Raw genomic sequence first — 17,236 nt, 5'->3', positions numbered from 1 at the left:
TTTTACAGTCCTTTACAATTGTCTCTTTTTGTAAAATAGATTCATTTAATCTCCATCTATAACTCAAACTCTTTTTTCTAAGGACCAATACAACTGGATTATGGTCAGAAAAAGATTTAGGTAGAATGTCAACTTTCAAAATTATATTTGCTAAGTTTTTAGAGATCCATTTCATATCAATCCTTGAGAAGGATTTGTGCCTTTCTGAGAAAAAGGTATATTCTCTTGCAGAGCCATTTTTATGCCTCCATGAGTCTGTTAGTGTTAAACTGTCCATCATTTCAAAAAATGACTTTGGTAGTTTGCCCTGGGATGGTTTGATCCCTTTAGTAGATGTTCTATCCCAAAGTGGTGAAATCACTCCATTTCAATCCCCCAGTATGTGGAACCAAATGGCAATTAGGCTGCGATAGCCTTTCCCCCCCACTTCTGGGTATAGTTTTGCAGCTTGGCTCCAGAACTCAGTGTTTTTTCATTGAACAGTTCCTTCAAACTGTGGTTTGATATCAATTCCAGAAGTGCCTCTTGTTCTGGAGAGGAAAGGTCAGAGTTCTGAATATTGCCCAAGGTGAAGGGTGATGCAACCCAGCAAATTCTAGTATCACATCCTGTTGAGACGAATGGAAAATACAATGCAAACTCTGTGTGCAATTTTTCCAAATGATTTTTAATGGCTGTTTCAATGCCCTCAGTGTCAACAATAGAATTTAGTTCAATAAACTCTGACACATTGGGAAATGAGGCAATATTCTTTTTTTCTACTTGTCCTATCCACAGGGAGATTTTTTTGTGGAAGGCACAAACTTTGTCTTCCATAACAAACATGTTATGACCGTGGCCCTGCAGCGACCGATTAAATTCATTTAGCTTTTTAAATATATCAGCCAAATAGGCAAGGCAGGATACCCAAAAGACATTTTGAAACTTTTCTGCTGGGGTGATGAAACATTTGTCAGGAACAGGTGCATTTCATCTCGTAGCTCGAATAATCTCGATAATGTTTCACCTCTTGACAACCAACGTACTTCTGTATGAAAGAGAAGAGTGATGTGCTCAGAATCCAAATCCTTGCATAACTGTCGGAATAAACATCCATTCAATGGCCGGCTTTTGATGAAATTTATTATTTTTGCAGCATCCGCCAAAGTCTCATGTAACACTGGGCTCATCCATTTAGCAGCAAGTGCATGTCTATGCAAGATGCAATGATTTGAAACAATGGAGCTGTTTCTTGCCTTAGCTCGTGCTATCACCCCCAAAGCTCTTCCTCTAAGAGCTGCTGCACCATCAGAACAAATTCCTACACACCAAGTCCATGATATTCCATATTCAGTGAAAAAATTGTCAATTATTGTGAATATTTCTTCCCCAGTTGTTCTGCCAGGTAGTGCGTGGCAAAATAATATGTGTTCCAGTATATCATCTGAATCAGGAACACGCACAAAGACAACTAATTGTGCCTCACCAGCGATGTCAGTGCTTTCATCCAATTGAAATGCAAATTTTTCTGCTGCTGTGATTTTTTTTAAATCCCATTTATATCCCACCCTTCTCCGAAGACTCAGGGCAGCTTACAATCTAAGCACAAATCAATGTGCTTAGCAAGTTAAGATGATGATAATGATAATGCAACCCAGAAGGGTGCAGTAAGTTCAGAAATATTGAAAAGAATAACACTTTGATTCAACTGATCAAGGAGAGTATTTATAGCTAAGGGTTGACATGAGGGGTCCTTGGTGCTCTCTGAACTTGGTTGTTTTCTTGCAGATTTTCATTACCCCAATTATGAAACATCAGCAGTGCTAGTAGGTAGGGAATGGGTTTTGTTGTTAATTTATATTCAAGTAGTGGTTTGCCCTGTTAGTATAGGGAGGAGTGATCTTAAAGGTTTTTTGTTTCTTTGAAACAAAGCTCAGAGAGCACTATACTTTGATTCAAACTGGCAGAAATTTGCTATGAAAAGTAAAGTAATTAAAATTTGGGGGCCCAAGGATCTTAATGTGTAACATATTACAACTGACAGGAAGAAATAAGAAACTCTGAAGAAATCAAATAGATCAAGATTGAAAGAGATTACAACTGCTTCAAAACTGTAGCTAATGAAGGAAATTACAAATAAGCAGATTCAAACAAGAGAGACAATGCATGTTGTGAAGATGTCAGGGTAGATCTCACTAGAAAGGGAATTCTAATGGAAAACATCCTTAGAAAGTCTACTTTTCTCTCCAATATGTGTATAATGGCAGAGGAGTTTGCTGCAAAGATGTAGTCTCCAGAAGTCTCCCTTCTGTCTTGCTCTGTCCACCTGGAGACCTCCCCTCCAAGAAGAACATCTATAATGTCAAAGTCCTTCCCTTCCCTTCCTTCCATCCCCTCTCCCCTTCCCTTCCTTCCCTCCCATCTCCCCTTCCCTCCCTCCCTCCTCTCCTCCCTCCCTCCCTTCTCTGGGAGTTTGAGGTTGCTAAGTGAGGCCAGTAAATACTTCCTGCAAGGAAAGAATTGGGATGCGCAGCAGAGGGAATCCGAATTTCTGAGCAGCGCTGAGCAACAGAAAGCAAGCTGAAACAAAAAGACGGAGACTATCAGGAGCGCAAGTTTAGCGCATGCTCAGAAATGCCAGATCTCAAGCTCCTCGTCCCAAATGCTTGCCTTGCTGCAAGGAAAGAATTGGGATGTGCAGCAGAGGGAATCCGCGTTTCTGAGCAGCGCTGAGCAACAGAAAGAAATCTGAAACAAGATCAGCACGTGCTGAGAAACGCCGGATCTCGTGCTCCTGGCAATCTCCCTCAATTTCCACTTGTGAAGGTTGGGGCCAGCCTTACAGAGTTGCCAGAGCTTCTGTGGGCCCAGGAGGATGCATACAGGGCTGCTGATCAGCTGACAACTCTGTACCCCCGGCCCCGACCTCCACCGACGGGCTCCAGTCAGCGGAGGTCGGGGCCAGCTCTACAGAGTCGCCAACAATGGGGGGAGGGAGTCAGGTGGACGTGTTTTTCCCTCCACATTCTGATGGCTTCATCTACCTTGGCGCAGATCAGAAAAAAAATGTGGGCCTTGATTCCCACCTGCTGCTGCGGGATGAGTCCTGGTGTCTCATTGCCGCTTTGCTTTCCCCTCCATAAAGAACATCGAGAAGAGAAGAGGGAGGAGGAAAAGAAAATGGACAACCTACCTGCCAAGGATGTCTCTGTCCCCTTCAGGCTCAGGCTTGCTTCAGGGGGAAGGTTGCTGACAATGAGTCCAAGGGGAGGGCGGGGCCTCACTCTGCGCCCGCGCTCTTTGCTTGCAGGCTGCTGGCAAGCAGCATGTTTTCTGGCAGCAACTGAGCTGGTAAGGAGTGGGGGGTCGGAGGGGAGAGGCGGGGGGAGGCAGCAGCGGGAGGCAGGGGGGAGGAAGGCAACGCCACATACCACCAGCCAGGTGCTCGTGTACTATACCGGTTGAAAAGCCCTGCATTAGGACATATGTCATGCAAAACAAGAATCACAAAAGCATTGATATACACAGAATATATGTAAAGTAAATATAAAAAGTAACCAGTGATAAACATGGACTATAGTGAGAAAATCATCCTTTGTTGGACAAAGTATAGGTGAATTATGTTAAAGTCTTTATAGATCCAGAAATATAATCTTGTAGGCTATGAAAGGCAAGTAGAAGGAATGATGTACTACAATTGTACAGCCAGCATATAATGAAGATATTGTTTTACTGGAATATATGGGGACCAATGACCTTAATTTTAAGTCTGTGGAGCAATCAAACCATATTTTAAAAACTATATTAAAAATTCTATCCTCCGTAGAGTGAGGTTACAGTCTTACATAGAAAAAAGAATGAAGAATGATAGCATTCAGGAAGATGAATCTATGTCAGTCTACAAGGTATCTTTTTTAATACAAATTTTATTGATTTTTTAAGATTACATTCACATATTTGAAAAGCAATGTGGTGACTGATTTAATTACATACAGATATCATTAGTACAGATTTCAGATTGCTACCATAAACATTTCCTCTCTTTTTCCCTTCATATATACTATTTGTAAATTAAAAGACAAATTTTATCTTATCAATCACATAGAAGATAGCTTTCTTACATATATCCAAAGTTTTTAGTTAACACATATTCTAGTTGTTTTAACATACAATCTTTTAGACAATCAATGACCTAATATATTTTTCAGTTTTAATTTCCACTAACATTTAGATTTAATGTTTGATATTTATCATTCCCAAAATTTTTAATATACTCCCAATTCATCTATCATTATTCCTCACAAAGTCTAATATTCAAAATACACATCCCATCTACTTAACTTCTGACCCTCTATGTCAACAAGTTAAGGATACAATATGATATCCTTCCTTTTTGCTAGTTTTCAGGGTTTTTTTAAGTAATAATCAAAATTTCTTTTTATTTCAGTATTTAATACTTCCTCTCTCTTCCTCTCTGTATCTGCTATCTCTTGCTTAAACTAATAATTTCCGTTTTTAACATTCCATATAGACCTATTACTTTTAACAAGTTTTTAGCTTATCTACATTGTTCACCCTTACATGACCTTTATACACAAATCAATATTCAAATTAGCTATTAGTATTTATAGTGCTAAATTTTAATGACCAAATTTTTTTCTTTATCTCAGTTCATAACAATGTCTTGTGTTCAACATACTCATCTTATCTGTTTAAGTACTTTCTGTTTTAGATTTCAATAAGATGGTTGAAACTCCATTCCTCTTGAGTCTTATTCTGGCTTTTTTCCTTTGCCAAATCATCTTCCAGGTCCTTGTTTTTGGGTCATCGAACCAGTCTTGTAATATCATGTATATTAATTGATATTGACAAAACCATCCGGTTGCTATTTTTTGAGAGCACTTCTAGGTCTAGTGGGTCGTCTCTTTATTCTTCCATATTGACATGGTTGTTCTGAATTGTTTATCTTCTCATCCAACTGTTCTTTTTCTAGATCCTCTAGATCCTTCTGAGTTGTATAAGAAACCTTTTCCTTTTTCCAAGTTGTTGATGTCTTTTCTGAATTTTCAAATGCCATTATTTGTTGAATAGTAGATTCTTCTGTCATAGTATTTGAAGGTTTCATTTTTTTCTGCTGTATTTTGTACAGATGATTCTTTAGTTTAACCGCCCTGAGTCCTACGGGAAAGGGCGGTATATAAATTCAATAAAATAAAATAAAAATTAAATTAAATTAGTTGTAGTTGAAATTTGGGCTTTCATATCTGGGCTGTCTTCCTGTTCCTTCACATAGCCTCTTAGTATTTCATTGGTTGTGGTAAGAATTTGGATTAATGTTTTCAACATAGCTAGAGTTTGTTGATCTTCATCTATAAGGAAATTTTGTTCCTGGTCTTCTTCCATATTGGTATTTTACGTTAAAGGCTTTACACTTAGAAAATCCAAAAGAGAGATTTTTTTCTAGGTAGGGAACACAAAGCCTTTCACAGCTGTTGTTTCAAACTTCTCAAGGTTATGTATCTTATTTATTTCCCTTGGCAGTCAGCCAGGCCCCTTTTAAAGTTTCCCTTTGAGTCCCAAAGTTGTCTTAATCTTTTCAGTTTTTCTTTTTTGGTTTCATAAGAAAGAATCCAGATTTCCAACAGAAGTAGACAATGAAAAATAGGAAATAAAAAGTCTTTCAATCCACACGCTTTGATAAATAAAGTTCCAATTGGGATTCAGTTACTTTTTCAATGTTTAAAATGCCCCTGGGTATTTAGTCACCGCTCTTTCTGGAGGGAGGGGAAATGTCCCACTTCCCTCACCGCAGGGGGAAAATGCTTAGCAGCTTAAGGAGGTACAGAAAGTAATTAGGGTGTAAAAGAGGTAGATCTCACCCAGTCTCTTCCGCGCTGCTTTAAGAGTTGCCTGGTGGAAAATGTGACTTCAGCTGTTCACAGCCTAGGGATGAGCCATAATGGCCGGTCCTTTCATCCACCAGTTTGGAGGGAACGCCAGGTCTAATGGGAGAGTTGCAGCTCTCTCACGATCCAGCGAGCGCCCCTCCTTGCTTGTCACTTCTTCGGGGTGACTTTTGGCCCTTTTCAGGGTCCCCCAGTGATGCGAAACTGGACAGGGGAGAAAGAGCAAGTCTCCCAGCCGTCCATAGCAGCTGTGTGACAAACTGGAAGTCCAGTCTACAAGGTATCTTGCACCATGTATTATGTTACAATGGAACAACAGCCTTATTTTGTTTGGTTCAGTATCTTGTACTTTAGGCGTTTTTTCATATTCCATTAACACAAGATGCAGCATAATATATGAAAAAAGGATATAACATATAACACTAATCTAAGTTCGGCTACAATTACTGCTTCTTTTGTGCTATGTTCTTTCATTCATTTACCTACTGCTATACATAATATTGCTCATTATTAAGAAGAAACGAATGCATATTGATTGACACAAGTTGGAATAATACATCATGTCAGTTCTAACTTTCTGGAGATTTTTCACCTATCAAGACTTTTGTTTGAGTTTTCTCTTTAAAGATACGTAATTGCATAGACTTTACAATTAGAAAGCTATAATTAAATTTCTGCTGCCAGGAGTGAGAATTTTCTGGCTTATAGAACTAACACCAAAAAATGATGTCCTTATCATCATGGGGGATTGGAATGCTAAAGTAGGAAGCCAAAAGATAACCAGAATAACAGGCAGGTTTGGCCTTGGAGTACAAAATGAAGCAGGGCACAGGCTGACAGAATTTTTTTCAAGAGAATACAATGGTCATAGCAAACACTCTTTTCCAACAACCCAAGAGACAGCTCTACACATGGACATCACCAGATGGTCAACACAGTAATCAGATTGACTATGTGCTCTGAAGCCAAAGATGGAGAAGCTCTATACAGTCAGTAAAAACAAGACCAGGAGCTGACTGTGGCTCAGACCATGAGCTTCTCGTTGCAAAATTTAGGCTTAAACTGAAGAAAGTAGGGAAAAGCACTAGGCCACTCAGGTATGAACTAAATCATATCCCTGATGAATATACAGTAGAGGTGACAAATAGATTTAAGGAATTAGATCTGATAGACAGAGTGCCTGAAGAACTATGGACAGAGGTTTGCAACATTGTACAACAGGTAGCAACCAAAAGCATCCCAAAGAAAAAGAAATGCAAGAAAGCAAAATGGCTGTCTGAGGAAGCTTTGCAAATAGCTGAGGAAAGGAGGGAAGTGAAAGGCAAGGGAGAAAAAGAAAGATACACCAAATTAAATGCAGAATTCCAGAGAATATTTAGAAGAGATAAGAATGCGTTCTTAAATGAACAGTGCAAAGAAATAGAAGAAAACAATAGAATAGGGAGGACCAGAAATCTCTTCAACAAAATTGGAGAGATGAAGGGAACGTTTCATGCAAAAATGGGCATGATAAGGGACCAAAATGGCAGGGACCTAACACAGGCAGAAGAGATTAAGAAATTACACAGAAGAACTATAGAAGAAGGAGCTTAACGTCCCTGATAACCATGATGAGGTGGTCACTGACCGCGAGCCAGACATCCTAGAATGTGAAGTGAAGTGGGCCTTAGGGTTACTTCTGCTTCATTGACTATGCTAAAGCCTTTGATTGTGTGGATCACAACAAACTGTGGCAAATTCTTAAAGAGATGTCTCTTGAGAAACCTATATGTGGGCCAAGAAGCAACAGTGAGAACTGGACAAGGAACCACTGATTGGTTCATAATTGGGAAAGGAGTCTGGCAAGGCTGTATACTGTTGCCCTGCCTATTTAACTTATATGCAGAGCACATCATGAGAAAGGCAGGGCTAGATGAATCAAAAGTTGGAATTAAGATTGCCGGGAGAAATATCAACAACCCAAGATATGCAGGTGATACCACTCTAATGGCAGAAAGTGAAGAGGAACTAAAGAGCCTCTTGTTGTGGGTGAAGAAGGAGAGTGCAAAAGTTGGGTTGAAACTTAACATTAAGAAAACCAAGATCATGGCATCTGGCCCTCTCAATTCCTGGCAAATAGATGGGGAAGAAATGGAGGTAGTGACAGATTTTATTTTCCTGGGCTCCAAGATCACCGCAGATGGGGACTGTAGCCAAGAAATTAAAAGACGCTTGCTCCTTGGGAGGAAAGCCATGGCATATAGTCGGATTTCCGGGTGGCAAGGCTTCGTCGATGGCAGCCGTTTCGGCCATCAGCCTCGTTGCTTTCCATTTGAACTGCTAAAACAGCGACAATCAGCTGTTTTGCAGTTCAGAAACCCTCTCCATGGAAGAAGAGGGGAGGGTGAGCATTCAGGTAGGGGTACAGCTCCTCTAGACCCCCAGAGTTAAAATGTTTGGGGTTGAAGGGTGAGAGCTCCCACAGAGCCTGAATTTGCTCCGGACTCGGGGACTCCTCTGCTCCAAGGCTTTGGAGCAGAGCAGGACACTGCAACCATCCCTGCAATCAACATTTAACTTTGGATTACTTGGATGCAGGCAGAGCTGTGCAGGAGAATATTGAAACAGCAAGTATTTGAACTTTAACTCCGGTTTACTTTGAAAGAAAAGTAAGTTGATGCAGGAGTGAATTGTTAGTGACAATGGGAAGAATAAAAGAACAGAAGAAATATTATGTAGATTGAGAAGAAAGAAATTGTGCCTTTTTTTACAATCACCCCTTATAAATATTTGGAAGTGATCTAATAAGTGATTTTAAAGAATTGGATATTTCACAGGGAAATAACAAAGTTGCAAGCGGGGTGGAAAGTGAAAGTGCGCAACGAAAATTAACTGGGTGTTAAAATGGCTTCTAAATCTGTTAAAGCCTCTGTTACTAAAAGTGCTGGTGCTTCACCAGTTCAGCATTCTTCATTACAGGCTTTGATGCCTCCTCCTGTGGCACCCGCACCTGCATTAACATTAAAAGATTTACAAGATGCTTTAAAAATACAATCTCAGCAAATAGCTGAACTTATTGAGGAGAAGAATACTGAAATAAGAGCAGACATTTTGGCTGAATTTCAGGAGCTTGCAGTTTGTATTGAGTGTCTGGATGAGCGTGTGGAAGAGGTGAATCAAAATAATCTGAGATTGGATTCTAAAATGTTGGAAGCCGAAAATAAGATGGAAAAGATTGATGATGATGAAGTTATGATACAATATAGAGATATGGAGTTTGCTTTGAGGATTAGAGGATTGAAAGAGGACCCAAAGGAAAATTTGAAAGAGTTATTGGCACAAGCTCTCGAACCGATCTTGGAGTGTCAAGCGGAAGATATTATAGGGGATATAGACAAAATATTTCATGTCAATTCTTGGATTGCCAGACAAAGAAAATTACCTAGAGAAGTGGTGGTCTACTTTGCAAAGAGATCGATTAGAAATGTGATTATTCAAGCTTTTTATAATAATAGATTTAAAGTGGCTGAGCAAGAAGTTTTAATTTTAACTGTCTTAATACAGTTTTGAAGGCACGAGATTTTTATTCTAACATATTGAAGGGAGGTCCTCCACCATCTCCAGAATTTAAAGGAAGGAAGGAAGAAGAAGCGCGTCAGACTCAAATGGAGAGTATACAAGGAGATGAAGAAGTTGTTTCGCGGATGGTTAAAGAATCCCAGCAAATTTTAGAAGTTGAGCAGCCCCAGACATCGTCAGAAGAGGTTAAGGAACAAAGAATGACACGGGCTGCAATCAGACGAATGAGACAAGAACAAGAACAACAGAAAGCTACAATCATATCTCAAGAAGCTACCTATAGTGAAGCAGTGGGAGGAGCGAGACCGAAGAGGCAGGTGCAGGTGGTTTTGCAAGATGCGCTCCAAAAACTTCAGGTCGCAAAAGATGGCGAAAAAGTTTCTAACCTGGAATGTTAATGGATTAAACTCCCCGCAAAAGAGAAAGAAAGTATTTCAGTATTTGAAACAATTTAAAAACGATGTTATTTGTTTACAGGAAACACATATTCGTGCATCAGATCAAAAATATTTGATAAACTCTAGATTGGGTACACAGTTCAGCGCGTCTGCTCCAGATAAGAAAAATGGAGTAGTTATTTATGTGAAGAAGAATTTAACAGCTAACCTAATTGAAACTGATAAACAAGGAAGATATATTATAATTGAACTTTTAATAGAAGGCAAGAAAATACTTTTAGTTGGATTATATGCACCTAATCAACAGCAAGGAGAATTTTATAAACTTTTACATAACAAGATAATTCAGTGGGATTATAAATCATGTATTCTGATGGGAGACTGGAATGGAGTCCTGGACACACAGAAAGACAAAAAAGGCCTTTTCAAAAGTACACCAAATCATGCTAGATTGCCTAAATCTTTTTTTGAGATGAAAGATGACTTGGAATTGAGAGATGTTTGGAGAGAAAGAAATTTGGAGGAAAAAGATTTTACTTTTTTTCTGATAGACATCAATCTTTTTCCAGGATTGATTTTGTATTAACTACTAATGATTTTTTTCTAGGATTAAGAAGATTAAGATATGTCCAAGAACACTATCAGATCATAGTCCAGTATGGTTGGAACTGGATAAAGAGAGTGGAGGTCTTGGAGATTGAATGAAAATCTGTTTAGATATCAAGAAAATGTGGATGAATGTAAAAAAAACAGACGAAAGAATTTTTAATATAAATATGCATAAGTGTACCTCTATTGAAATGGTTTGGGATGCAAGTAAAGCTTATATGAGAGGAGTGTTAATATATTTGAATAACAAACATAGGCATAAATTGGAATATAAGCGTAAAGAGTTAGAGGAGGAAATTAAGAGGAAAGAGAAGGCTCTAATTTTGAATCCATCTGACAAGAGGATGAAAGAAGCAATTACTTTGTTAAGAGGTCAGTTTAATATGTTGATGGCAGATCAAGTGGCAACCAACCTACGGTATGTTAAACATAATACTTTTTGTAATGCTAATAAGCCAGGTAGGTGACTAGCTTATTTGTTAAGGAAAAAACAAAGGTCACGTAACATAGATAAAATAGAATATAAGGGGAAAGAGGTGTTTCAGCAAAATCTTATTAAAAAGGCTTTTGTTGAATTCTATTCTAAGTTATATGCTAGGGATAAAATTCAAGGTATAGATAAAGATAGATATCTACAAGAAGTGAATATCCCTGTTCTTACACAAGAGCAAAGGGAAGGGATGAATCAATTGATAAATGATGAAGAAATTATTTTAGCAATTAAACAATAAAAGGTGGGGAAAGTGCCAGGAACAGATGGCTTGACTGCCATTTATTATAAAGATTTACAGCTAGAAATGGTGGAACCTTTAAAAGAATTATTTAGAAAAATCCAATCTGGAGGAGAAGTGCCTCCACCGTGGAAAAAAGCTTTTATATCGCTGATTCCGAAGGAAGATCAAGATCTTACCCAAACCAAAAATGATAGGCCAATATCGCTCTTAAATACTGAGTACAAGATTTTTGCAAAAATTTTAGCAAACAGATTAATGAAAGTAATGCAGCAAATGATTCATAGTGACCAAACAGGATTTATAAGTGGTAGACAAATGAAAAATAATGTGAGACATATTGTAGATTTACTGGAATTTTTGGAAAGAAATAACCAGGTCTCTGCAGTGCTGACTTTTTTGGATGCTGAAAAGGCTTTTGATCAATTGGATTGGCAATTTTTATTTAAGGTACTGGAGAAAATGGAGTTTGGGGTTATTTTTTACAACCTATTAGGGCAATATATCAGAAGTAAACAGCTCAAATAATAATCAATGGCAGTTTGACAGAAGCATGTAATATTGCAAAGGGTACAAGACAGGGGTGTCCATTGTCACCTTTGTTGTTTGTTTTAACATTGGAAATATTATTAAGATACGTGACTCAAATAAAATTAAGGGAATTAAAGTAAAAGATCAAGATTATAGATTGAGAGCATTTGTGGATGACTTGTTTATTACATTAAGTCAACCGACTTACTCAGTTGTAGATCTGATGGAGATAATATTGTTATATGGAAAAGTTTCTGGATTTAAGATAAATATGCAAAAAACTAAAATATTGTCTAAAAATATGACTGGAACAAAAGGTTGTTCTAGAAAAATTAACAGGATTTGAAATAGTTAAAAAGACTAAATATTTGGCGGTATATCTTTCAGCTTCAAATGTGAAATTATATAAAAATAATTATGAACTGTTATGGTTGAAAATACAAAAAGAATTAGATAGTTGGAAAAAATTACAATTGTCTTTATTGGGAAGAATTACAGCAGTGAAAATGAATGTTTTGCCAAAAATTTTATTTTTGTTTCAAATGATACCTATATTTTAAAAAGATTCAAATTTGGAGGGATGGCAGAAAGGTATTAATAAATTTGTTTGGGCAGGGAAAAGACCAAGAGTAAAATTTAAGATAATACAAGATGTACGTGAAAGAGGTGGTCTTAAAATGCCCAATTTTAAATTATATTATGAGGCTGCTGCTTTATCATCAATTAGCGATTGGTTTAATTTAACACAAGGGAGATTATTGAATATTGAGGGTTGTGATTTAGTATTTGGTTGGCATGCATATTTATTGTATGACAAGAAGGTGGATAATGTTTTCAAGACACATATATTAAGGTATGCTCTGTTGCGAGTTTGGGAAAAATATCGATATAAGTTAAATTATACAATACCAATTTGGGCAATACCTAAACATGCAATAGAAAATATAAATGTGGGGTTTAAACATGATGTGATTACATATAAAGAAATTCTTAGGATGGAAAGGAATGAATGGCAATTAAAGCCATATAATACTTTAAAAGAAGAAAAAATAGTACAAACTTGGTTTCAGTATGGACAGTTACAAGCTAAATGGAAGGAAGATCAGAAAGTTGGTATTTCGATAACTGATGAAAATTTGGTAAAACAAATTAGAGATCAAGGTCAAGCACATATAAGAAGGATATATAACGCGTTGATAGAAATAGACTCAAAAACGGAGCTTGTTAAAGATTGTATGATAAAATGGGCTCAGAATTTTCAGGAGGTTATAACAATGGATACTTGGGAAAAGATATGGGTTAGAAATGTAAAATCCACACAGGCACAAAATTTAAGAGAGAACTTTTATAAAATGTTTTATAGATGGCATTTAGATCCTAAAAAATTTGCAAGTATGTATTCAAATTATCAGCCTAAATGCTGGAGGTGTGGTTGTGATGATGCAACTTATTATCATATATGGTGGACTTGTAAAAAAGTTAAAGCTCTTTGGATTAAAATTTGGTGGAACATGCAGAAGATATTTAAGAAAAAGATAAGGTTTTCTCCACAGTTATTTCTGTTGGGTATTATTACAGACTGTACTGTCATAGATACTAAATTGATGTTGAATTTAATTACGGCAGCAAGACTTTTAGTAGCGCAATATTGGAAGAAGGAAGAACTACCTACTATAGAAGAGTGGACTTTGAAAGTTTCAAACCTGGCGGAAATGGCAAAGATTTCAGCATATTTGAAAGAACAATCGCAACAGAGATATATTGTGGAATGGAGAAGATGGATCGATTATATTCAGAATAAATATGGGACTAAAAAGTTTCATTTAGCATATGAGTAAGTATTAGTATTATATGATGTATTATTAGTTACTCATTATTATTTGGTTATTTAGTTATGTTTAAGAGGAGTTAAAGTGCGATAGAACTTACTGTGTTTTTTTAGTTAGTTAGCATATTTTAGCTTAGGTTGGTAACAGTTAATACCCTGTATTCAGCTCTGGGAAGTCGAGGGGGGGAGGAGTAGGGAGGGGAAGAGGGGGGGAGGATGTTTTTTAAAATGTATTTTAAAACTTTTCAATAAAAAAGTGCGTATAAACAAGGCTATGGTCTTCCCAGTTGCAATGTATGGCTGTGAAAGTTGGACCATAAGAAAGGCTGAATGCCAAAGATTTCAGGCCTTTGAACTATGGTGCTGGAGAAGACTCCTGAGAGTCCCTTGGACTGCAAGGCGATCAAACCGGTCAGTCCTAGAGGAGATCAACCCTGACTGCTCTTTAGAAGGCCACATCCTGAAGTTGAAACTCAAATACTTTGGCCACCTAATGAGAAGGAAGGACTCACAGGAGAAGAGCCTAATGCTGGGAAAGATTGAGGGCAAGAGAAGAAGGGGATGACAGAGAATGAGGTGGCTGGATGGAGTCACTGAAGCAGTAGGCGTGAGCTTAAATGGACTCCAGAAGATGGTAGAGGACAGGAAGGCCTGGAGGAACATTGTCCATGGGGTTGCGATAGGTCGGACATGATTTTGCAACTAACTACAACAAAGCTGAAACAATTGAAAATTTAGTACAGGTTGTTGAGGTAAGATGGAGAGCAAAGCAAGAGGGACTGTCTATATTATTACCAATTTATTACTGCACAAGATATGCAGCAAAGGCAAAAGAAAGTTCTGAGAGTGTTCCCACTTCATCGGGTAAAAATAAACCTGTATTTAATTTCCTAGATATTTGTCAGGGGAGTAACATATGGCAATAGTCAAAGTTCTTGCCACCTATGCAATGTATGCATTTTTATTTTTATTGGCAAGTAAACTTTCTATAAATGTACTTGCACACTAGATTACTCACTTGGAGCCATTCTGGAATAGAGTAGCATAGAAATACTAGGACCCAGATTGTTGGGGGCAATTAAGCTGACTTTGTAATAATGCCGCTTGAGGGGGGGGGCAAAAGCCCTAATAAGCAGGCATATACATAGAATGAAGGCTATTGCTAAGCACATTGGTTTGTGCTTTAAATTGTAAGCCGCCCTGAGTCTTCAGAGAAGGGCGGGATATAAGTGGGATTAAATAAAAAAATAAAAATAAATAAATAAATAAAATACTGCTAAGCTTGTAAGCCGCCCTGAGTCTTCGGAGAAGGGCGGGATATAAATGGAATTTTAAAAAAAATTGCTGAGAATAACTGTGAAATTCATTTGTCATTTTCTGCACAGTACTCATATGTTATTATTTAAATCTATAGCTTTGAAGTTACCCAAATTTTTGAAAATTAGTAATTCAAAAGGAGGAATATTGATCTCTTATTTTTGGTTATTTGAGAATAACATGAAGGACTCATGGCAACTTTATAAAATTAACTGTTCTTTCAACTAAAATGGATGAAGAAAGACCTTCGGGAAAGACAATGGATTTAACAGATACACTGCTAGGACACTCACCCTTAATCTCCTCATGACTGCACATGCATACTTACTGTATATAATTTTCTTTGCAAAAATTCAGAAGTGCCACTGTCTTTTTCTAGAATGCTTCTTCTCTTCATTTAATTTTATGGATAATCTGCTTTAAGTAGTTTTACTTGCAGAATACCATAATCAATAAATAGGTGCAGAATACCATAATCAATAACCAACAAACCTGCTTTTTTTAAAAAAAACGTCACTTATAGTTAAGCATACTTATTGTCAGGACCCACCCCAATCCACATATTAGGAAAGAAGAACTCTTGGAGACAGGATTGTCCAAGCAGGAACTTTTACTAAAACATGATTGTCAGTGGGAAATCTAGACAGGATCTGGAAACTATGTTGCAGATTGATACTTCTAAAGTGTCCCCGAGTAAAAAAAAACCTCCCCTCAGTCCATTTGGTCAGTCCCGGATCAATTAAGGTTCAGGTGTCAAAACCTTCCATGGGAAAAGGGATGTTCCATGCCTTTACGACATTTATTTTTTCCACTTCAGATTCCAACCGGAGATACAGACCAGAATCTCTCCCCCCCACTTTCTTTGTTCTTCTCAGTTCAAAGGTTCTTTCCCTGGTATTTGATGATGGCCTCCAGGCAGGCTGAATAAACAACCTTGCATCTAATGGATAGGGATGGCCAATTAACATCTTCTCTTCTCCTCCTTGGGAATGGCAGAATCCAGTGAGGGGTGAGATTTGGGGTATACAGATAGGGATTTAGGAATGGGATATAAATGGATTCTGACAATCTGCTCTCCTTAAAAGAAAGATAGGTCCATCTGTAGAGGAAATAAAATATAAATGTTAGCCCAGTTTGTTAGGATATTCTGTATGAAACCTCTTAAGCAACTTTGGTGCTCTAATGTGGTGTTTAATGACCCACTCATTTTCTGAGGAGGAGAGGTGTTTCCAAGCTACTAGATATTGAATTGCTCCATAGTGTTTCCTGGAATCTAGGATTTCCTTCACCTCAAAGTGTTGTTCTCCTTCCACCATGATGGGAGGTGGTGGTGGTGGGGTTTTTGTTCATAGGTGTGACTGTTGTTCTCTTTTTAGTAAACTGCAGTGAAAAATTGGGAGTATCTGCTAAGATTTAGGGATACTCCTAATTCAACTGTTACTGGGTTTATGATTCTTTTAATTGGAAAAAGTCCCATATATTTTGGTCCGAGTTTTTTACAGGGTTGTAGTGATTTAAGGTATTTTCTGGATAAATATACCATCTCTCCCACCCTGAATGGTATGGGATCGACTCTTTTTTTGTCCGCCTGTGTCTTGTATGCTTGGCTAGCTTCATCTAAAGCTTTCCTAACGATTGGCCAGATGTTTTGTAATTGAGCAATCCATTCCTTCAGTTCGGGAATTACTGGTTCATTTGGGGTTAGTTCTGGCATGGGGTTGAAACTTTGACCGGTAGCTACTTGAAAAGGAGTGTAACCTGTGCTAGAGTGGACTGCATTATTATATGCCACTTCTGCGAAAGGCAGTAGGTCCGTCCAGTTTGTTTGCTGGCAATTAATAAAGCATCTTAAATATTGCTCAAGTACTGAGTTAGATTTTTCACATTGACTGTTCGATTGAGGATGATGACTAGATGTCAGTCCTTGAGTAGTTCCTAAAAGGGATAAAAATTCTTTCCAAAATGCTGACGTAAATTGCACCCCCCTATCAGATATGATGCGTTGTGGTGCCCCATGCAATCTCTAAATATGCTGCACGAAAAGTTTTGCTAAGGCTTTTGCAGTCGGGATCTTTTGGCATGGTATGAAATGCACCTGTTTTGAAAACATCTGTGACACTCCAGACTACAGTGTTCCCATTGCTTTCTGGTAATTCCACTATAAAATCCATGGCTATTTCTTTCAATGGGGCTGAGGGATTCACAACCAGTTGTAACAGTCCTGGTGATTTCCTTTGCAGCCTCTTAGCCATCGCGCAAATTTGACAGCTGCCCACATAGCTTTCTATGTCCTTTTTCATGGATGGCCACCAAAATTGCCTTTTAGTTAACTGTAAGGTTTTTACAAACCCGAAATGTCCTGCTGAATTTGTATCATGG

General features: G+C 37.8%; 1 protein-coding gene across 4 annotated transcripts in view; it reads right to left on the bottom strand.

The window, feature by feature from the left end:
* The window catches only part of LOC308667820 (E3 SUMO-protein ligase ZBED1-like), a 309,814-nt gene that overhangs the window by 85,754 nt on the left and 206,824 nt on the right, over positions 1-17,236 (bottom strand). Inside the window, exon 3 of one of the 4 annotated variants that reach the window (XR_014026384.1) lies at positions 1,006-1,027. The exons of the other annotated variants lie outside the window; for them this stretch is intronic. The gene's annotated coding sequence lies outside the window, so the exon portion shown is untranslated. Of the gene's footprint in view, positions 1-1,005; positions 1,028-17,236 lie in introns of those variants that run through there. 4 annotated transcript variants of the gene reach the window in all.

This window comes from Vipera berus (genome assembly GCF_964194415.1).
Source record: "Vipera berus genome assembly, chromosome: 4".
NCBI classification, from domain to species: Eukaryota; Metazoa; Chordata; class Lepidosauria; order Squamata; family Viperidae; genus Vipera; species Vipera berus.
The sequence above is the reverse complement of the archived record's forward strand: the minus strand, read 5'-3'. Positions and strand labels throughout refer to the sequence as shown.